At 42.9% G+C, this 24185-nt stretch overlaps 1 pseudogene; it reads left to right on the top strand.

The window, feature by feature from the left end:
• Positions 1 to 24185, top strand: part of LOC140502160 (sodium/glucose cotransporter 1-like) — a 49923-nt pseudogene that overhangs the window by 15407 nt on the left and 10331 nt on the right.

Raw genomic sequence — 24185 nt, 5'->3', positions numbered from 1 at the left:
AAGGTGAGCTAAGTGCAACTTCAACACAAATTTCAAAGATGAGAAATGGGCTGGAAAATGATTAAACAACATCAGCAGCAAATATTTAACAACAAAAAACAGGGAAGACCAAGACATAAACTTAAAAAAAGCCAACTATGTGAAAACGGCTACAACCAAAACCTCAAAGAAAAATGCTAATTGCACCCACGCACAAGAAGAATTCGTGGAAGAATTAAAGAAAGAGATTAGAATAGTAATAGAAAGCTTGAGAAAAGAAATGAGAGTGACATCAGAAAATTATGAGAAGAGAATTAAGTTTGATTAAAAAAGGCATAAGTACTGAGGAAAATATCACCTTGAAAAACAGAATTAACCTAGTAGCCAAAGATACACAAAGATTCACTGAAGAAAAGATCTCCTTAAAAAGTAGAATTGGCCAAATGGCAATAGACTTCAAAAGGCTCACTGAAGAAAATGATTATTTAAAAATTAGCAAATGGAAGCTAATGACTCCATGAGACATTAAGAAACAATAAAACAGAGTCAAAAGAATGAAAAAAGGAAGAAAACATGAAATAATTCATTGGGAAAACAACTGATCTGGAAAATAGATCCAGAAGATAATAATCCTTCAGCAATAAAAGCTGTAAAACCCTTTGACCCAGCAATACCACTACAAATCCATACCCCAAAAAGACCAAAGAAAAAGAAAAGTACCTATAAGTTCAAAAACATTTACAGCAACTCTTTTTGGTGGTAAAGAATTGGACATTGAGGCTTACCATCAAATGGGGAATGATTGAACATGCTGTAGCATATGGTTATGTTGAAATACTATTTGCTATAAGAAATGATTAAGAAGGTGGTTTCTGGGGGAAAAACATGGCAGGAACTATATGAACTGATACAAAGTGAAGTGAGAAGAACCAGGAGATCATTGTACACAGTAACAGCAATGTTGTAATGATAACCAAAAGTGAAAGACTTGGCTACAGTGATCAGTACAATGATCCAAGAGAATTCCAAAGGACCCATGATTAAAAAAATACTATCCATCTCCAAAGAGAGGCATGATGAACTCTGAGTATGAATTGGAGTAGATTTTTTTCGATTCATTAATTTTTTTGCCTTTTTTGTGGTATGGATAATATGGAAATATATTTTGCATGATTTTACATGTATAATTGATATGCTGTTTGCCTTCTCAATGGGGGGGAGGGGCAGGCAAGAGAGAATCTGGACCTCAAAATGTATAAAAAAAGAATATTAAAAACTATGATGATGTGAAGTCAGGAAGACCTGAGCTCCAACTCTGCCTCAGACAGTCACTACCTGTGTGATCCTAGGCAAGTCACTTCACCTTTATATTCCTCAGTTTCCTTAACAAAAATGGGGATAAGAGCATCTACCTTGAAGTGTTGTGAGGAGCAAATGAGATATTTGTAAAAATCCCTTAGCACAATGTCTGGCAAATAAGAAGTGCTGCATAAATACTTATTCTTCCCTTCCACTCAGTGTCCTCATCTGTAAAATGGGAATCATAACAGCACCTGCCTCCCACGGTTGTTGTGAGAACATAATGAGATAATATTTGTAAAGCGCTCTGGAAACTTTAAGGCACTAGAGAAATGCTAAGCTATAAATGTTTATCATTGTTATTTTTATTATATAGTACTTACGAAATGGCAAGGCATTTTACCAATATTGTCGTATTTGACCCTTACGACAACTCTATAAAGTAGTTGTTATTCTTGTATCTATTTTGCAGATGAAGGAACTGAGGTAGGCAGAGATGAAATGACTTACCTAGGGTCGCACAGCTGGTATGTATTTGAGGCTCTATTTGAACTTGGGTCTTCTTGACTCCAAGTCTAGCACTCCCAAGCTTTATGCTTAAATCAGCTCTCTTTCCACTAGACCACACTGCCTCAGATTGAATGGATTTTCTCACAAGACCTTCTTGAGGTAGATAGGACAAGTGACTGGAGAAGGGGTTCCCAGGTATCCAGGAGCAGAGTTCGCATTTGAGGCTGGTTTCGCAGATGCCAAATGCAGTGCTCTTTTCTTTACACAATTGTGCCTATTTCCCCCATGGTCAAGGGACTTGACCACAGTCGTAAAGGAAGCAAGTGGCAGAGTCCATATTTCTTTTCTTATTTAGCATTTTATTTTCCCCAAATGAATTAAAAACAATTTTTTTACATTTGTTTTCAAAACTTTGAGTTCTAAATTCTCTCCTGCCTTTCCTCCCCACCTCTCTTCCCATTGAGAATAGTCATGTTGAGAAAGAAAACAGACGGGAAAAACCCCTCAAAACATAAAGTTAAAAAAGTATGCTTCAGTCCGTACACAGACATCAACAGTTCTTTCTCTGGGTATGGATAGATAGCATTTTTCATCACAGGTCCTTCAGATTTGTCTGGAATCATTGCATTGCTGAGAATAGCTAAGTCATTCACAGTTGATCATCTTACAATATTGCTGTTACTTTGTACACAGTACATTTCACTTTTCATCAACTCATGCAAGTCTTTCCAGGTTTTTCTGAGAGCATCCTGTTCATCATTTCCTATGGTACTTATAGTGCTAGATCACACACACATATATACATATATATACACTCATACATATGCATGTGTATATGTATATATATGTGTGTGTGTGTGTGTGTGTGTGTGTGTATGATTCTTATAGTATTCCATGAAAATCACATAACACAACTTGCTCAGCCATTCCCCAGTTGATAGGCTTCCCCTCAATTTGTAATTCTTTTTTTGTTATAATTTTTATTGTTGGTTTTCTTAGTATGTTATTTTGTTAAATGCTTTTTTCTTTTAAAAATTTATTAATAATTTTCAACTTTCAATTCCCCAAGATTTTGAGTTCCAGATTTTCTCCCCATCTCTCCCTTCCACCCACCCCAAGACAGCATCCATTCTGATTATCCCTTCCTGCAATCTGTCCTCCCTTCTATCACACCAATGTCTCTGGAGGAGAAGTGAGACTGCTGACCTACACAGCCCTCTCTCATTCAAAACAAAGTCAAGTTCAAGTCATGTCATCATTTCTTTGATGGCATGGTTTTCTTTGACAATGAAGGATGAACACAATCTACCTTCTCTTATCCCCTCTCCCTCTATTTTCCTGTCGGGCAAGATAAATTTCTATACCCCATTGCCTGTATGTCTTGTTTCCCAGTTGCATGTAAAAACAATTTTTAACATTTGTTTTTAAAGCTTTGAGCTCCAACTTCTCTCCCTTCCTCCCTCCCAACCCCTCCAATGAGAAGGCAAACAGTTCAATATAGATTATACATGTGTAGTCATGCAAAACACTTCCCTAACAGACATGTTTTGAAAGTCTAACTGTATTTCGCTCCATCCTATCCTGCCCCCCCATTTATTCTATTCTGTCTCTTAACCCTGTCCCTCCTCAAAAGTGTTTACTTCTAATTACCTCCTATTCCCATTTGCCCACTCTTTTATCATCCCCCACCCCTTATCCCCCTCCCCTCTATTTTCCTGTGGTGTAAGATAGATTTTCATACCAAATTGAATGTTCATGTTACTCCTTCTTTAAGTTAAATCCATCATCATCTCATCAGCATTGTCTGCCAATTCTCCCCATCCAGGTTTGGATGTGGGTCCAAATTGAACTCTGACTTAGCCGGATCCTTGCTCTCTTTCATGGCTCCTGATGGTGACCAGAGCTCCAGGGAACGAATCTTTTATGAGATGATCTCCAAGGGTCCAGAATGAGGGATTCTGACTTGGCTTATCTTTTCCTTCCAGATTGGTGCCTCTCTCTTTGCCAGTAATATTAGCAGTGGCCACTTTGTCAGGTTGGCTGGGACTGGAGCAGCAGTAGGCATCACCACAGGAGGCTTTGAATGGAATTTGAGTAAAAGACATGGAACATTGGAGTTAGGAGGAACAGTTGTAGATAGAAAATGGAAAATGTTGGAGCTGAGAGACCCTTAGAACATACATGTCAGAGCTGGGAGGGGTCCTTGAACAGAGAATGTCAGAACTGGGAGGGACCTTAAAATCAAGAATGTTAGAGTTAGGAAGGGAGCTTATTTAGACCAAGTTCCTCATTTTACAGAGGAGGAAACTGAGTCACAGAGAAGAAATGACTTGGCCTGTGATATATAGCAAATTTCCAGTAATATCTTTGCTCCTTCTATCTTCTTTTTGACCCCACAAATCCACCTTATCAGTTCTTGTCAGGGATATGGCACTTTCCTCATTAAACATTTTCATTAGATTATCTTTGAAAGGTAAGAATGTAGCCTCATCTGGAGGTCAGAGAACTGTGGAAAGATGTTGCTAGCCTTGAGTCTGTACTGAGAATGTGGAACTTTCTGAGTTCTTCTCCATTGTCCACCAAGTCCTGTCCCCACTGGGGCCATTGGATGGGGAATGGTCCAGCCCATGTATGCTCTCCAAGAAATTCTATCCTTAAGTTTCTTTAAGGACAAAAGGAAGGAAAAGCTTAATTATATTATACTGGATGCCAAAAGACACCTCTGGATCATCTGATGATCCATCTTAGTTCAAATCCACTAGGGTCATTAGATTTGCAGGTAATGCATAGGCCAGGATGGAAGACAAATTGCGTTGTTTTCTAAAGAATTCCTTCTTGGTTTCAGGCCCTGGTGTTTGTGGTTGTCCTGGGCTGGGTGTTTGTACTAATCTACATCAAGGCTGGGGTGAGTATTTGTACTCTGTAACTTGGTTGCCTACCTGCAAGTGTTAAAGGTGAGCTGATAAAATCCTGGGGAAACACAACTGACTAGCTTCTGGTCTTTGGCCCTGAGTTCCCAAGCTATTGACTTGTCCCGAATCACAGGATTTTATTGATCAAAAGGATACAGAGCCAACTTCTACCTGGATGAGAATTCCTTCTGACAAATGTTCATCTGGTCTCAGTGTGGGGGAAACTACAGATTAGTGAGAAAGTGTGTGTGTATGAGAGAAGTGGTCTGCCCACAAGTGTACTTGTTAATGCATGCAACAGTTAAATGTTTGTGTATATTTTGGAATTGTGTGGGACAGTGTGTCTACAAATGTGAATGTGTGTGAATGTGGAGGTGTTCGCTTCCAATTGTGTCAATCTGTGTGAGTGTGCACTTAAGCGCTGGTTATGGAATTTTTGCCTGTGTCTGAGAGATTCTGGGTACGTTCTTGAAAGCGTGAATATAAATGTGCCTGAGATGGCTGATACAACTTTTCTTTCAAAAACTTGACCATTGTCCTTCCTCTTCTCTTACCAAATGCTTAATTGCTACACCTGTTTGTTTCACTTACTGGTTGTACTTGTCTCACCAACTGCCTTCCCCTTTCCTTGTGTTCTGGTCTTCAGGACCTTTTTTCCTTAATCTTTTTCCTCCTTCACATTGATCCCTTCATCTCTTTTCACATAGGTGTCTCTGCTTTGGCTTCATCTTCAGTTCTTCCAAATTGAATCTCTGGTCTTCTTCACTAGTCAAATCTCCTTCAGGTCACAATTTCCTTTTTCTGCTTGTTCAGCTTAAGTCTTTCTCTCTGTTTCTTTTCCTCCCCACAGAAGTTGGAAGTGGTTATTGCGTAATTGTGGGAATATGCACATAATACATTTTGCTCTTCAGGGTTCCCATGGTTCAGAGTATACTTCCATATATGCACCTAAAAAAAGTTGTTTCTTTGTTATTTATGTGTGACATATCTTTTTTATTATCTATATACAAAACAGACTACTGGGAATCCACAGTCAAGTCAGAACTGTCTTTATCCCAGCCATCACTAAACCAGGGCCTGGGAACTCAGAATTATGGATTGATGCCATCTTCAACAAGAGAAATTTCCTGTTTTTTAGAATTCTATGTGACCTGTCTAGAACTGATCTTATATCTTACATATACTACAGGTGTTGACAATGTCAGAATATCTAAGGAAGAGATTTGGTGGGAAAGGTATACAAGTCTGTCTGTATGTCCTTTCGTTGTTCCTTTACATTTTCTACCAAGATCTCAGTGAGTTCCTCTCCCTTGACTATGCCATTTCAGGGACTGAGTTTGCTTTAAGTTAATTGTATCCTCTGGCTGATGAGAACTAAGGGAAACAGCGGGGCGGGGCTCATGAGCTACACAATTTAGGAGGGCAGACCCACAGAGTTTTTTTGATCTGGGGGCAGTCTTAGGATCATCTATGACACCAAAATCTTGTGATATTTCCTCCTCTACTACCCTTATTTTCCTTCCCCTTCTTCCCATTCCCCTTCTTTAATAATTTCCATTTCTTGAACACAGCAAGATCTACAGCATGTTTTCTCTATGACAACCCCTTAATGAAAGAATTATTGTGCTTGTCTTACTGTTGAGAGAATGGAGTTCCAGGTGTTCCATTCATTCCAGGAGTTCCACTCCATTCAGGCGAATGGAATTCCTATGGGCATCAGTTCTTCAGGGATAGTTGTGGGATCTGGGCTTCCTACTCAGGTGTCCTCACTCCCACTATACCATGTTGTTACCTTTTCTGTCAGGAAGGGAAAGGAAAGAATTCTCTTGAATGCCCTGAACTTATACTCAGTAAAGAGAAGGGCATAAAATTCTGCCTTACATGAAGATGAATCAAGAGATAGAATTTGCCATCCATCCATCCATCCATCCATCCATCCATCCATCCATCCATCCATCCATCCATTCTCATTTTATTGGCTGAGTGTATAATTGGAGACTGAAAGGGTTTCCACAAATACATGGATGTAGGATCTGTTCTTCTTTAGAATTTAGAAGGGATCTGTGATTTTATTGGTGGGAGAATTTTTCCAGCAATGCAGAAACCAACTCCTCCCAGTATAAGTGTTCAGAAGACCCTTTGAAGTCATCTGGTTCAGGACTCTTATTTTTCTGAATGAGAAAGTAGAAGCTCAGAGCAATTGAATTGGCTTGCTTGAAACCAGCCAACCAGTAAATAGGAGAGGAAGGATTTGAATCCAGGTCCTTGGAGTTCCCTGTTCATTGTCACTGATCTAGGATGATGAAACAGGGAGCAGGACAGGATCACCTTGGAGGATGGGGCTGTGAAAATAGTTGAGAAGATTTCTCTTGGGGATAGACTGAAATCTTCACACAATCCCTTCTTTTTCACCTCCTTGTATTTTTGCTCTGGCCTCTTTACAAGTTCATTTCAATTCAATCTTATCTAATTGAATTCAATTAAGTAAGTATTTACCAAGTGTCTAATATGTGCACTCGTCATAGGATCAAACATCATTTAGTCTGTCAACAGTCAACAAACATTTATTAAGGTCCTACTATGTGTCAGACACTGTGCTAAGTTCTGGGGATAGATAAAGAGCAAAAACCAGTCCCTGATCTCCAGTAACTACAGCCTAATGGAAGAGATAACATGCATATATGGAAATATAAAAAGAAAGAAAGAAAGAAAGAAAGAAGGAAAGAAAGAAAGAAAAAGGAGAGAAACTAGAACTGGACTCAGAAGATGAGAGTTCAGATTTCTTTGCTTACTACAAAACAACACAATGAAACAGTTCCTGCCCTCAGGATGCTTACTTTCTGCTGAGGTGTACAACTTGTATACACCAATTTGTTCCTAAGTATAAGGACAAGAATATGGCATGGGTCAATGATTTCATTGACCTAGAGAACTCCTGGAGAAGGCAACTCTTTACTAATGCAAGTCAGTGCCTCCTCTGCTAACTTATAACAGAAGAGAATTGGCTAGAATTCTGAGAAGATAAGAGATTTAATACCCAAGGTCACATAGTCAAGATGTCAGAGGCAGGACTCAAACCCAGGTCTTCCTTGCTGCTATGCAACACTGTCTCTCATAGACAAAATAGAGACAAAATAAATATGAGGTGATTATTGGTGTGTCAGGGGAAACACTCTGGGCCACCAGGAAAGTCCCCAGGTGGAGGCAGTGTGAATAGAGTGAGGATGGGAGAGATGGTGTGGAGGGGGAGTCAACAAAACTTGACAACAGATTGGAGGACAATGGGAAGGAAGATCCCAGGGGAATTCTGAGGTGGTGAGCCTGGGTGCCTGGGAAAATGGTGGCTCCATCAACCTAGATGGCAAAGTTAGGTGTTAGGATGAAGCTAAAGTAACATTAGTTCTACTGTGTACCCATTGACTGCAATGGCTCTTTCTCTTTTTCAGGCTGACATCTTCTCAGGAGCCATATTCATTAAGTTGGCCTTGGGGCTTGACCTGTATCTGGCTATCTTTATCCTCCTGGCCCTCAGAGGCCTTTATGCCATCACAGGTGAGACACTGGGAGAAGGAGGAGTAGACTTGGAGTGTGCTCTTTGTGGCCAGCTCTGTGCCAGGCATTCTGGAGAGACACACAGAAGTGAAAGTGGGAGAGCACTTTCTGCTCTCAGAGAGCAAGGTTAGAAAGCAAGGTTAGAAAGTTTACAACCATAAAGTCATTAAGCACTGATATAAGACAAGGTCTCAGATGAATGTCTTCAAGATACCAAGGGACCAAGTGCACTAGAGGCAGGTAGGAAAGAGGTAACTGTGGTCTGCGGCATCTGGAATTAGATATCGAGCCTGCATGGGACCAGATGTGAACCTGGAAATGTGAGAAGTCATCCAAGTTCACCCAGTGTAAGAAGTAGAATTAGAAACCAATTCTTCTGATTCCAACTCCATATACAATGCCAGGAAGCAATCAGCAAAAATCACAGCCAACATTTATACAGAACTTCAAAGTTTCCAGAGCATTTTAACAATCATTAGCTTATTTTATCTTCACAACAATCCTGGGATGATTAATTATTAACTAGTGTTAATATTAATCATATTAACAACTGAGATATGGAACTGCTGAAATGTTTGCAATAAGCTTGACATGTGCCTCACAGGAAAGCATCAGGTGGGAGATACCACAGATAAGAAAAGTGAGGCTCAGAGAAATGGACTGGTTTGCTCAAGTTCACCAGCCAGCTAGCAAGGATCTGATATGAGAATTTAATTTCCAAGCCCAGTGCTCTCTCCATGGTACCAGTCTTGACTTTCCCTTTGTTCATTTGTAACCTGGGGCTGGGTGCCTCTGAATCCCACAGTTCCCACCTGTGAGCCAGTCAACAAGCATTTATTAAAGGCTTACTAGAGCTGGCAGCCAGGGATCTTAAGAAAGGCAAAATCAGTGCTTGCCTTCAAGGAGCTGCTATTCTAAGGGGAGACACAATATGCAAATAAAGAAGGGCATACAAGGTTTATCCAATGTAAATGGGAGGTAATCTCAGAGGGGAAGGCATGAGCAGTTAGGGGGACCAGTAAAAGTCTCCTGCACAAGGTGAAATTTGAGCTGAGTCTTGAATGTGTAGGGGAGGAAGGAGGGTATTTTAGGCAGGGGAAATATAGACAGTGCAAAGGTACAAAGATGGGAGGTGGAGTGTTGTGTTTGAGAAACACCATGTAAACCAATGTAGCTGGATCACCAAGGGTTTAGAGGAGAGTAAGATGTGAGAAGACTGGAAAGGTAGGAAGGGGCCAAGTTGTGAAGACCTTTCAGTGTCAAACAGAGGATTTTATATTTGATCCTGGAGGCAATAGGGCATCTGGATTTATTGAGTAGGAGGGGTAACATGGTCAGGCCTTTGTTTTAGGAAAATCACTTTGGTGACTGAATGGAAGATGGGCTAGAGTGGGGAGAGACTTGAGGCAGACAGACCCAGGTGTGAGATGGTAAGTGTCTACACCAGGTGGAGACACTGTCAGAGAAGAAGGTTATAAATGTGAAAGATATCATGAGTATAGAAATGAAAAGATTTGACAGCAGATTGATTGGATATGGGAGAAGAATGAGGATGAGGAGTGAGGATGATACTGAGGTTGTGAGCCTTGGTGACTAGGAGAATGAAGGTACCCTTGACAGTAATAGGAAAGCTTGGATTTAGAGGAAAGAGAATGAGTTCAGTTTGGGATCTGTTGAGTTTGAGATGACTATGGGACTCAGTTTGAGATGTGTAAGGGACAGTTGGTGACATGGAGTTCAGGAGAGAAATTAGAGCTGGATTTATAGATCTGGCAAGCATTTGCGCAGAGATGATCATTGAATTCATGGGAACTGATGACCAAGGAAAATTATCTAGAAGGAGAAGAGGATTGCCCAGAGCAGAGCCTTACCCCTCCCCGCGTTTGTGGGAATGATCTGGGTGCAGATCCAGCAAAGAAATGGAGAAGGAGCAGCCTGCCAGGTCGAAGAGACCCTCAGTGGCCCTGGTCAACCCAGATTTGAATTGATCCCTTTCGATGACATCCAATCTTAGTTTAAAGAGTTTCTGTGAAGGGGGAAGGGGAAGGAAGATTCACTAAATTCTAAGGCAACCTGTTCAGCATTTAGTCATACCTTGAATTTCCTCATCTGGAAAATGGGAAGATTGAGTGGAAATAATGCTGGATTTGGAGTCAGAGGAACTGAATCTAAATCTTGACTTCGACTCTTACTAGTTGTGTGACTTTGGGCAAGTCTGAACCTGAGTTTCCTCATTTGTCAAATGTGGGGTTGGGCCAGATGGCCTTTAAAGTCCCTTTTTGTACAAGAACTATGTTCCTGTATGAACCCTTTGATCCTCTCAAGCTAAAATGCTCTGTGAGTATGGGACTAATCACATGCTGCTGACCCATGTGCTTCCTCTTGTGGCCAAGTAGTTAATGCAGACTTTACTTCAAGTTGTGTTTGGCAGTGTGCCAATAGACAAGAATGAGCCGGGGGCAGGGGGCTGAGGAACGGTCCTCTAGAATACATCCAGTTTCCTTGTTCTCTCCTCTCACTGTTCCTGTGTCCTTTTCTGGGGGAAGACTGGGGTTCTTCCTTACACAAGCAGAAGCTGAGGGATATAGCTAATGGTTTAGGAGAAGGAGAGTGAACTGATGATCAAAGACTTCGAGGTCATCTAGTCCAACCCCCAAATTTTACAGAGGAGGAAACTGAGGTGGAAGGGAAGGGACTCACCCAAAGTCATACAGGTAATATCAGAGGTGAGATGAGGAACTGAGACATTGAGAGGATAAATGAGCTGCCCAAGGTCACTAGGTAGCACATGACATGATTAGAATTTGAACCCAGGTCCTCTGATTCCACTCAGGGCTGTCTCCATTGTGACCCAGTGCTTCCAGCTTTTCCCATCAGTGTTTGGTCTGGTCATTGGTTTTTAGCTCTGTTTGGAGCTTTATGGAGAGCAGCTCACCTCTGCTCCCTCCAGCTCTTTCACCATCTTGGCTTTGCCTCCATTCACATTGCTTCCAATAACAATGACATATTTTGGGGGAAGGGTCCAGACCTGTAATTTCATTGGTGTGGGGGACTCTCAGTATGGATAGAGACTTCCTTCACCAAAGTGGAGCAGGTCAGACTGGTGTGGACCTCATGCCTTTAAAGAGTTGCCTTGGGCACTGAGAGGTTAAGTGATTTGCTTAGAGTCACACAGCTAATAATAATGATAGCTAACATGTATATTGCACTTGCTATGTGCCTGACACTGTGTTACGTGCTTTGCAATTTTTATCTCATTTGATCTTCTCCACAACTCTGGGAGGGGTGCTATAATTATCCACATTTCACATCTGAGGAAACTGAGGCATATAGTGATTTTTGTCCAGGATCACACAGCTAGTAAGTGTCTGAGGCTGGATTTAAACTCAGTTCCTCTTGACTCTGTACTGGGTTCTCTGTCCAGTGCACCACCTGGCTGCCCAGCATGTGTCAGAGGTGAGACTTACAGACTCTGCAGCTGCCTCTCTGTCTACTGTGTCACCATAATTATGACTCAAATATATATGGCCCTTAAAGGTTTACCAAGTGTTTTCTATTGTCTTATTTTTGAAATGGACATAATGATAGTACCTACCTTTTAGAGCTATTGTGAGGATCAAATGAGATAATATTTCCAAAGTGCTTAGTACAGTGCCTGGCACATAGCAAGTCATCATCATCATCATCAATCACCTCCTGTCCCTACTTTTTGTTCATTTCCATTGTCTCCAAACTTGTCCCAAATAGCCCAGGGGACACTGATTTGATCCTCACAAAAATTCTGTGAAGTAGGTGCTATTATTCTCCCCATTTTACAGATGAAGAGACTGAGGTGAAAAAGATAATGTGACCTGTCCAGGGTCACACAGCTGGTACTGATGTGATTTGAATCTAAGTTTTCCTGACTCTAAGCCCAAGGCTCTGGAGAAAAGTCCTCTGATGGGGTCTAATTTTGTTTCCTTCTGCTTACCAGGAGGCCTGGCAACTGTGATCTATACAGACATTTTACAGACTGGGATCATGCTGTTGGAGTGCCTCATCCTGACAGGGATTGCTAAGTGAGGCTGTAGGAGATGTGTGTGTGTGCACGTGTGTGTCTGTGTGTGTGAAATCCTGAAAACACTGGCCACCACTGAATGGGGATTTGGGTGTGGGACAGAATATAGGTGGAGTAAGGGAGGGTGGTCTGTGGGACTATTGGTCTTGTGGATGTGTTCTCTGGGTAGTCAACTTGTCCTACAGGGGAAGAAAGAGACTGACGTGAGGGGGTTGGTTCAATGTCTCCTCAGAAAAAAAACAAAAAGAAAAACAAAGAAACTCCAGAAGTAGACATCCTTTTTAATACCAAGAAGGAAGATGAGCTCATGTTTTATACACAAAACTAAGTGAATAATCAGTTACATAGGAATAGAGGACACCTTTTCTCATGATTGAAATTTGGGTCATCAGAGCTCAGTATGGGACTCATCCAGAGAGCAGCCTAGATCAGGGGTGGTGACTCAGTGGCCTTGAGGCCACATGTTGCCTTCTGGTCATTGAGTGTGACCTTTTGACTGAGTCCACGTTTTACAGAACAAATCCTTTTGTTAAGGGGATTTGTTCTGTGAAGTTTGGATTCTGTTAAAGGGCCGTACTTGAGGACCTAGAAAGATGTATAGGCCTTGAGGCGAGGCCAAAGGTTCCCCACCCTTGATCTAGATTTTCCTGCTGTCAAAATTTCAGTTGGAAAGACCCTCCCAAGTCATTTAGTCCAAGTGGGTCCTGACCAAGGTCCCCCCTCCATGGAATACATCATCATCCAGGCTTCACTGGGAGAATTCCAGCAAGTGGGAAACTCATCGAGATGGTCTGACCCACTCTTTTTTCCCCCTTTAAAAGTATTTTATTTTTTTTCCAATTCCATGTAGAATTCAACATTCACTTTTTTAAGATTTTGAGTTCTGATTTTTTTCCTCCCTCCCTCCTCTCCCCCCTCCTCAAGACAGCATGAAATCCAGCATAGGTGATACAAATGCAATCATATTAACCATATTTCCACATTAGTCATGTTGTGAAAGAAAAATCAGAACAAAAGAGAAAAACCATGAGAAAGGAACAAAAGAGAAAACAGCGTGCTTCAGTCAGCATTCAGACGCCATAGCTTCTTCTTTGGATGTGGATAGCGTATTCCAGCCTGAGTCTTTTGGAATTGTCTTTGAACTTTGTATTGCTGAGAAGAGTGAAGTGTGTCAGATTTGGTCATCACACAATGCTGCTGTTACTGTGTATGATGCTCTCCTGGTTCTTCTCACTTCACTCAGCATCAGCTCAGTAATCAGAACAACGGTATTTAATTACATTCACACCACAATTTTTCAACCATTCCCCAAACAATGGGCATCTCCTCGATTTCCAATTCTTTGCCACCACAAAAAGAGTTGCTATATTTTTGTACATGTGGTTCCTTTTCCCTTTTGAATGATCTGTTCGGGATACAAACCTAGTAGTGGTATAATAGGATCAAAGGGTAATCACAGCTTTATATCTGTTTGGCCATAGTTCCAAACTCCTTTCCATTCTGCCCAATGGGTTTGTTGGGGATCTCTAAACTTGGCACTGGGCCTTTTCCCAAGAGTCTTGCAATGTCCCTGAAATGCGTGAGGTCAGACCAGGGGTTCTATTCTGCTTTCTTTGTATGGTGGACACTAGTAGAACCACAACATTTAGTTCTGGAAGGGGTGTCAAGGCCATTGAATCCAACTCTCTCATTTTACAGATGAGGAAGTTGAGGCTGAATGGGGTCATTGATCAGTTCGCAACTCCATCAACAGTGTATTAGTGTTCCTATTTTCTGACATCTTCTTCAACATTTATCATTTTCTTTTTGTGTGTGTCATATTAGCCAATCTGACAGGTGTGAGGTGGTAGCTCAGAGTTGTTTTAATTTGCATTTCTCTAGTCAATAGTGATTTGGAGCTTTTTTTTTCATATGACTAAAGATGGCTTTAATTTCTTCATCTGAAAACTGACTGTTCATATCCTTTGTCCATTTATCAATTGTGGAATGACTTGTATTATTATAAATTTTCACTCCACTCTTGGAGAGAGTTTTGAGTGTTAAGATATTTTTCTTTAAATCAATCCTAAATCTGACTTCCCCACTTCCACCCACTGCTCTTGGTTCTGCCCTAAGAAGAAGTCAAATCCTTCTTTCCCCACGACAGGATCACTTGTCCCATGCTGTCACAAGTGTCATTTTCCCCAGACTAAACACCCCCATTTCCTATCACCTGGGTTCATATGGCATAGTTCCCCAAACCTCTCCCACATCCTAGTTATCCATCCCTGGCATGCTTTCCAGCTAACCAAGGTCTTTCCTAAATGTGGGTACCCAGAGCTATATACAGCTACATATTTTTTTCTATAGAAACAAAAGCAAACCTAAATACGTATGTCTCACCACAAAGTCCCTCCCCTGTCTCCCCACTGGCTGAGTAATATAGGGTGCACAACTTTCTGATACGCCTACTACATAGTTCCCCTTGATATGTTTCCTCCTCCCACTACATACATTATATGGCTATTAAATGAGCCTTCAGTCTTCCCAGAGGACTAATTATAATCAGCTTATTACACACAAGCATTCCAAGTAAGACTTAATTTTTACTCTACTTAGCTGACTTCTAACCTTAAAACAAGATAAAAGCCAATTAAGTCCTTGCTTTACCCATTATCTTCTGTGTGAAATAGAACTCCTTTGTCATCTCTCACATTCTGTTGACTGTTATTCTGAATTTGTGGAAATCAATTTCTCCGTTATGTCTCTCAATTTTCCTCTTCTTCTGCTAGAAGATATTCTAGTACTCATCTATATTGATAGTGTCTTCTTCAATCAATTTATTTTCCTGCATTTGCTGCAAGTCAAAAGACTATCTGGCATACGTGAATCCCCTAGACTTCACAAGTCATATATTACATAATTTCTGTGAAAACAAACGTTTTAATCATTCCTCACACCCATGTGGGTGTTCATGTGCACACACTTCCAGAGGCAGGGAAAGGAAAGAGAAGTCAGTGTGAGTCTGTTTCTGGAGTCCAACAGGCTAGGGAAACTCCTTCCACTAAGATAGATTGCACTGCTCTCTATGATCCAGGCAATAAGACCTAGAGAATTCACCAGAAGGCAAGTCACTTGACTTGTCCAAGGCCACACAGCTAGGAAGGGTTTGAAGCGGGTTTTGAACTCAGGTTTTCATCACTGTCCTTTCTGCTATGCTGAGGAGGGGTATTTTTTAAAAAATTATAAACAATTTCATATTTATACAGGGCTTTGCAGTGAACAAACCTAATTTTGTCAGAAGTTTAATGAAATATTTGTTGAATGAATGAATAATTTGATTTGATTCTCACAGGAGGCCTGAGTGGTGGGCAGGGAGGGGACTCATTAGGTCCTTCTTACAGATGAGTCTTGCCTAGGATCACCCAGGGAGTTTGTGATAGAAACAGAAGCCTCCTGACCTCAATCTGATGTGATCTTTCTCCTCTCCTCCTCAGAAACCTACAGATTTTTGAGTGTCAGAGCTGGAAAGGGACCTAAAAGAGAATCTAGTCCAACTCCCGTTAATTTTACAGATGGGGAAACTGAAGCCCTCTGAGGGTAAAGGAATTGCCCATCAAGGCCTGGAACTCAGGGTTCCCACCAGTTAGCCTATTAGCTGTGTTTCTGCCTGGGTTCCTCTTCCCCTTGGGTATTCCTTGGATACTAATAGATTGCCATGGGTGGGGACTGATTACTCAGCAGTGCTTGTGATTTTTTTTAAGTCTTTAATGAAGTTGGAAGCTATGATGCCTTTATGGCAAAGTACATGAAAGCCATTCCAAGAAAAATCTCTAATGGGAATATCACCGCTAACCCTGAGTGCTACACACCAAGGGCACATTCATTTAATCTGTTCTGTGATCCCATAAATGGGACCTCTCCTGGCCAGGTCTTATCTTTGGCCTTGGCATCTTTGCCCTGTAGTATTGCTATACTAATCAGGTAAGAGACCCCTATGAGTGAGTGAATGTGTGTGTGTGAGTGTGAATGTGTGTGCGTGCATATGTACGTGTGTGTCTGTGCATGTGTGTCTGTGCATGTGAGTTTGAACACATGTGTACATGTGCACATGAGAGTGTGTGTCAGTGTGAGCACTTGTGAGTGTGTGCCTGTGCAAATCTCTGTGTGAGTTTGAATGTGTGTGTGTGTGTGTTTCCTGCTGCCCACCCAATGGGTTTGTTGGGGATCTCTAAACTTGACACTGGGCCCTTTCCCAAGAATCTTACAATGGCCCTGAAATGCATGAGGTCACACCAGGGGTTCTATTCTGATTTCTTTGTGTGGTGGTAGGACCACAACATGTAAGTCTGGAAGGGGTGTCAAGGCCATTGAATCCAACTCTCTCATTTTACAGATGGGGAAGTTGAGACTGAGTAGGGGAATCCAACTTGCCCAGGGTCACACAGCAGGCTAAGGCAGGATTAGAACCCAAGCCTTTCTGACTCCAAGTCCAGGGCCCCATCCCTTTGGAGCCAGATGGAGCCAGAGGCTGGCTCTCCAGCATGCTGTGTTGTCCCTCCTCATTCTGCTAAAGTGTATGTTCTGTTAGCTCTTTATTTTAACCAAAAGGAGAGTAGCACCAGTTTTTACAGTTTCAGCTGCAATATTATTTCAATTGTTTATTAATTTTTGTGAGAAGGTCAAGTTTATAATGGGAAAACCAAATCATTAAAAGAATAGACTCAGCTAAGGGGCAGCGTGACGTGATCTAGTACTCCTCAAACTATGATAGTTTAAAAATTTCTCAAGTCCCTCCAAGAGCTTTGTGGGTTATAAACATCAACAATTACCACATTAGTAATTAAAACAACTTAGTATTATTGTAAAAATAGTTTGACCCCAAGGGGCCTCCTGAAAAAGGTTTCAGGGTTGTCCATGTGTCCCCAGACCACACTGGGATTAAAACTGTTCTCAGCTTTGAGATGTAACAGATGTAAGTGAGAGGTAAGTGGTTCTAATCAGAGCTGTGACCTACTAGAACTAGGCTTCTGATTAAGTAAAAGGTCAGAAACTTGTACATATGTTTAATGAACTCTTTGAGGGGGAGCATATCAAGGAGGAGAACATGAAGTGGGTGGTTCGGGAGGTTGCATCTAGCCAATGGAGAGCAAGGGGGAGAATTTGAATTGGGAACAGAGCATAAATAGCTTTGCATTTGTCTGAGCAAGCATACTCCATTAGGGAGTTACCCATTCACAATGAATGTAAAATTAATGTAATAGGAACTTTCCTAGCTTCATAAGTATTTTCTCTCTGGAGGAAGCAAACTTCTTACACTAGGAACCAAGGCTCCAAAACCAAAAAATTGAAATGTGCCCTGCCCACAAATGTGCCTTGCCATTCTTAATGGGAGAGACAACAAGTATAGATGCAGGAAATTTGCAAGATAGATACAAGATAGTTAGCAGTGTTCTGGGTCAAATGACCTGAAATGTAGGGGTGATGAACAGCCATGGGGGGTGGGAGATGGAAAAAGCACCTGGTGATCCTACATAAAGGAATTTTTCTTTGAGTTGAGCTCAATCATTTTTTTCTCTGCTGCTGAGAGACTGTCAGCCCATCTCCCACTCAATGAAAGTCCTCAAGAGCTCTAGCTGTGGAGGTGGCAGGCATGGTGGGGCTGGAAGACCCTGGCCTGTGCCCCTCATTCTCTGGGTTTTCTTGGCAAGTCATTGTGCAGAGGTGCCTCTCAGGCAAGAACATATCCCACATGAAGACTGGCTGCATAATGTGTGGTTATATAAAACTGCTGCCCATGTTTCTTATGATGATGCCTGGCATGATCGGTTGGATAGTCTATACAGGCATCCAGCTCCTGTAGGCCCAGGCCCACCCCTTCTCAGCAGCTTCTTCTACCCCTTCCTTTCTTGCCTTGGCTCCTCAGTGAGGCTGGCCTAGCCTTGAACTTGGTCATTACTTGCTTGTCAAGAGTCTAGACTGTTCCTATCTCCACTCTCCAGTCCCTCATTTGCTACCCCTGGAAAATTGACTTTCTTATGGGGGGATGTGACACATGCTCAAGATAAATCAGAGGAAGGGAGGGAATTTGGTGGGGGTCCAGGCAGAAGGAAGCATGGTAGAGCTCTCTGAGAAGTTCCAGGAGGGAGTCATAACTTAGAAGGGAGAAGAAGGGGTCAAGTGAGTATGTATGCTCAGAAGGGCCACCATCTGTAGTGGGCCTCGAATCTAATGCTCTCCAGTTTTAGTTAACAAACTAGTGGTTTATGAAAATACTTATTGCTCTTTTGTTTTCATAGCATATTAAATTAGACATAAATTTCATTTTCAATTATATCTCTTCTCCATCCCCTAAGAGGGCATTCATGTGAATGCAAGGTTTTGAGGTACAAAAACAAAGATGAATCTGTCCTCATCCTCAAGAGGAGACTGGACCAGACCAACCACTCAATCAACAATCATTCATTAATCACAAACTGTGTGCTAGACTCAGTGCTGAGTGCCAGGGGTACAAGGACACAAATGAATCAGCCCTGTTCCTCAAGCCACTTACATTCTTCTGGGAGCCACAGAACATACACAGATATGTATATACAACACTCTTCATGAGATCACTACAAAACAGTTAAAAAAGGAGAGAGTACTAACACTTGTGCAGAGGAGGAAAGGCTCATGTAGGCAGTGGCACCTGCGTGGAAGCCAAGGATTTTGTGAAGTGGAGGTGATGGCACTCTAGGAGTGGGGAACACTCTGTGCAAAGTCACAAAGGTGGGAGATGAGAATGTTGTGTAGAGGAAATGGCTAGCCAGCCAATTTGACAGGGACAGAGAGACTGAATGAAGGGGAGTAATATGAGATAGGATTAGGGAGAGAAGTGGGAGTCAGATTGTGGAGGATTCTGAAGGAAGAGAGGAAGGAAATGATGGGGGTGGGATGGATGCTTCCAGGACAGAGGAGGCAGGGAGGGGGATATACCCTCTATTAGATCAAACTGTCTTTGAGGCTAGGAACTTTGTCATTTTTCGTCCTTGCATCTCTAGTCTTTTGCATGTAGCAGTGTTTGTTGAGTTGAGTTTCTGCATTGCACCTCTCAGGAGGAACTAAACAATTGTTCCCACAGCAAAGAGGTATAGGACTCCTCCTCCAGTTCCACCTTTAAAACTTCCCCTCTCTCTTCTCCTGCCCAAAAGCTATATTTGCCTTCATCCAGGGTTTGGGGTGGGGCTAGAGCAACTGCATGTGGGCATAGGGGTTGCTGGATCTTTGAGGAAGATCCAGGGAGATTATGGAGGCCTGGAGATGCTAGGCAAAGGGATTGTTTGGATCTTGGTGTGGAGAACCAAGGCAGGTTACTGAATAGGGGAGTGATCTGATGACAGTAGGCTTTTGATGAGGTCCCAGTGGGGCAGGAATCCTAAGTTCAAGTTCTCATCCCTTCCACCTGCCTTCTCTTTCCAGATAAGGTCGTCTGTGTACTTCCCTCAGAGTGTGAAGCCCAATGTGGGACCAAAGTAGGCTGTACTAACATTGTCTTCCCAACCCTGGTGGTGGAAATCATGCCAAATGGTAAGGACTGGCTAGGCTGGTAGCACCAGTTCTGGGAGAGAAAGTGGCAAGGGGATCTTGGGAAGGAAGGGGCTGGTGGAGGGACTGGGTCCACAGTGATTTTCCATGCAAGTATTTGCATTTGGTCAGGGCCATCAGGGCCAAAGAAGGTCCATCATCGGTTATTTACTCCAATTACCTCACAAGGCCCAGAGTTTAGCTGGCTTGCCCAAGGTCACATAAAGAACAAGAAGACTCAAGGGGTCAATGCTTCAGAGTTGGAAGGGGCCTCAGTGACCATTTGGTCCAATGCATACCCACATGGAAAGGATGCTCAGTGGCAAAAGTTCATTCCATCTCTGCTTGAATGCCTCCAAGCAGGTTGAGCTCACTACCTCTGCTGTAAGCCTTGCCACTTTAAGGCAGCTCTCATGGATCACACACTTGTCCAGACATCAAGCCAGATTTGGCTTGTGTGCCACTTCCTGGTTCTGCCCGCCTTGGGACCAGACACTGTAGATGCAACCCCTGCTCTACATGAAGCCCTTCAGACACTTGTACACAGCTCTCATATCTCCCCCAGACCCTTTTCTTCTCCAGGGTAAGCACTCCCATTTCCTCAGTCTCAATACCCTTACCCAATCTGGCTTATTCACATCCTTAACTGTGTGATCCAGAGCTGAACAGAATGGTGAGGTGTGACCAGGGCAGAGGACAGTGGGGCTGTCACCTCTCCATTCCTGGAATCTTGGCCTCTCTGAGCGAAAACTAAGATCCTATTCCTTTTTTCCTCTTTTCTTTTTTGGTCTCTGCCTTACTCAGCTGATTCATATTGAGCTTTCAGTTCCCTAAGATCCCAAGATCTTCTTCGTACCTACTGCTGTTTAACCATGCCTATCCCATCTTGAGCTCAAGGAAGGCTCTGGATGGGGAAAGGTCTTAATCAAGGTCACATGAGCAGCTATTGACTCCATACACTAGCCTGGAATATTATGCCTTGGGTTTTAAGGGAAGAATGTGGAGTTTTCCCACCTAGATGTAATTCATAACCTTGGACAAAAAAATATAAACCAACAACAACCAGAGGTAATCATTAATAACCTCTCAGACACTCCTCCACCCTCAGAGACTGGAATGCCTGGTGATCAAGCTTCATAATTAACAAAAGGCTGAAGTGGCTGTTTGGGTCCCAGCTGGGGCTATGGTGACCTCCATGTAGGCAGTTGCTACCCATTTGTTGAGGATGTAGGTGATGGTGTCTGAATTGGTACCTGAATGGTTACTGGAATGTTTTGGTATGAGGCAGTGGAGTATAAAGGGGGAACACTAGCGCTGGAGTCAAGTCCTTATTCATCTCTGTGATTTTGGGTGAGGTCCTTCCAATCTTTGAGCCTCAGTTTCCTTGTCTGTAAAATGTAGAGTTTGAACTTGGTCCTTGTGGTCTCTTCTATGATCCAATGAGGCTGATGTTATCAGTGGTGGGAATGGGGAGGGCCAAGGGGGAGGGGATAAAATACACCCCTGGTGGATACTGTTGGCCCCCTCTGAAGTTTCTTACCCTGGGGAAACATGGCTAGACTGGGGTTACAATTACCTGGAAGATCACAGAGTGATAGAATGTTAGAGCTGAGATTTGAACCCAGGGTGTCTGATTCTAGATCCAGGTCTCCCCATGTCTTGTGGGTTGACCTGAATTGATGGAAAATGTTAAACTCTCTCCTCTTTTCCCTCCCCAGTCTCATCCTCCCCATCAGACTGGAAGAATAGTAGTTGATAATCCCTCCTGCTGATCTCACAAAGCTTCTCACACGCCCTGGATCCCCTACATTGCCTCAGTCATCATAGGTGACTAATCTACACTTGTGGATGACTTGGATCCATAGCCTTATTTTAACCTCATCCATCCTCCTACATTGGGCAGAGTGCATTTTACCATCTTTATTTTAGAGATGAGGAAACTGAGGCCCCAACAGGCAAAGTGATAATGTGAGCTGTGCCAAAGTGAAAGGATGTGCTTTGGGAGGCCATGTTGGGAAAGATTTCAAGCAAAGGTGACCATTGGTCAGCATATTCTGTGTGGCAGTGGGAAAGCCACAGAATTGAGAGTAAGGAAGACTGACTGTGTGGTATATGGGTTAGAGCTTAGTTCCCTGTGTGAATTTAGACATATCATGGCCCTCTCTAGGTTATGCACATGGGGCCAGAGCCCTAGCTTTCCTCCAGGTCTCCTGACTCCCAGTTTGGATGTATTTCTGCCAAACTTGGCAGAGGTTGAGGAATGATACAAAGACATGCTTCTTGGGACCTTAGAATCCATATAGTCTGAGGTGGGAAGGACTTTAGAACATGGAATGTCAGAAGTTGGAAGGCCTTTGAGACAGAGGATGTCAGAACTGGGGTGGGGATGGGGAAGGACCTTAGGACATAAAATGTCAGAATTTTTGGAACTGAAGGACCTCAGAGCATAGAGTGTTAGAGTTAGCAGAGGGCTTAGAACATGAATTGTCAGAACTGGGAATGACTTTGGGACAGCACTGTCAGGACCTGGATAGACTTTAGAATATTGGAGCTAGGAAGGACCTTAGAACATTGCATGTGTTAGCTGTAAGGATCCAGAGATGACAAAATGTCAAAACATGGAGGACCTTCCATGCCTAAGAAGGTAGAGTGAGCGGGAAGAAACCTTATTCCAAAACTGAAGTTACAATCTGTTGGGGGACAGCTCTGGACCGGGGTCCCCCGTGAGGACCGTGAGACGCCTGAGGGTCCGAACCTGCTTACGTGGCAGGCTAGCTGGTCTAGCAAGCCACGAGGTACTGGGATGGCCCTGGTAACAGGCTGGCTCCACCCACGGGGAGGCACTTGGGAGGAGCTTGCCCGCCCATGGGAGGTACGGGGGAGGAGACAGGGGATAATAAAAGGGGATGACCATGAGAGCTGGAGAGAGAGAGAAACGGAATAAAGCTTGCTGGCTGCAACTCCTTTCGGGTGCTCTGCCTGTTTATTCCCCTTCCCCAACAGGGAGAGGGAATTCCCTCCCCTGAACCAGGAGGAGGGCCGGAGACGTCTGAGGACCGGGGATAGGTAAGCAGAAGGCGAAGGCCCGGGAGTTGCCCCGGGCAACAATCTTTCCCCCCAACCCTCCCTTTTTCTAAACTTCCCCAATACTGTTGGGGGCACCATCATCCTCTCTGACTTGTCACTTTCCTTCACCCTCCTCCACCATAACCATGCTGCTACCAAGGCCTGTCCATATGGGACATCGCTCAAATAAACCCTCGTCCCTCTTCTGCAATTGGCCCCCTCTGTGCAGGCCCTCATTATCTCACACCTGGACTATTGCAATGGCTACTGGAAAATCTGCCTGACACTCTCACCACTCCAGCACATCCTGTACTGGTCCCAAAGTGATTTCCCATCACACAAGTCTGACCACATCACCCTACCTCATTCCCCCTTAACTCAATCAACTGCAGTTACTCCCTATCATCTCCAAGACCAAATACAAAATCCTCCATTTGATATCCAAAGCCCTTCCTAACCTGCCTCTTCTCCCCTTCTAGTCATCTTATACTTCTGCCCATTCTACCCTCTTCTTTGTTCCAGTGACACTAGCCTCCTGGCAGTTCCCTGAAGGAGACTCTCCATCTGTCCCCTCCAGGCACTTTCATTGACATTCCCCATACCTGGAATACTCTCTCTCGCTTTCCTCTTCTGCAGGAAATCCTACTATCTGCAGGAAGTTTTTCCCACCTTCTCCATTCTAGAGTAATCCCTTGGTTGGTGATTTCCTGTTTATCCTTCTATAACTTATTGATGCATAGCTGTTTGTATGTTGTTGGATTGTGAGCTCCTCAAGGGCAGGGATTGTCTTTTGTTTTTTTTTTTTTCTATCCCCAGTACTTAGAACAGAGCCTGGCACATAATAGGTGCTTAATACATATTTATTGATTGAAAGCAGAACATTGCAAGCCAGGGTTGAGAGGGACCTTAAAACTAGGTATACTGAGATAGACCCACAATAGCTCCCTTCTCATACCCATGTCTCCCATACTGGCCAGGGCTTATGTGGAATATGAATGTCCTTCTGTGGTTATTTTTGTATCCTCCTTGAACATTGCCTTTATCTGGTAATTTTGAAGCTATCCTTATGAAGTTACTTTCAACCTCAGGTTTTAGGCCAAGTCATAAAATGCTAGAAGAAAAAAGAAACCTAAAAATCAATCATCCATCAATAACCTCAACCCCATTTTACAGATGAAAAGACTGAGACTCAGAGAGGGAAGGTTTCCAGGTCACAGGATAATTTAGTAGCAGTGTCAGGGCTTTAATTCAGGTTCATAGGGTTCATT

This window comes from Notamacropus eugenii, chromosome 4 (genome assembly GCF_028372415.1).
Source record: "Notamacropus eugenii isolate mMacEug1 chromosome 4, mMacEug1.pri_v2, whole genome shotgun sequence".
Classification (NCBI taxonomy): Eukaryota; Metazoa; Chordata; class Mammalia; order Diprotodontia; family Macropodidae; genus Notamacropus; species Notamacropus eugenii.
Note: the sequence above shows the minus strand (reverse complement) of the source record. Positions and strands in the feature narration are given on the sequence as shown.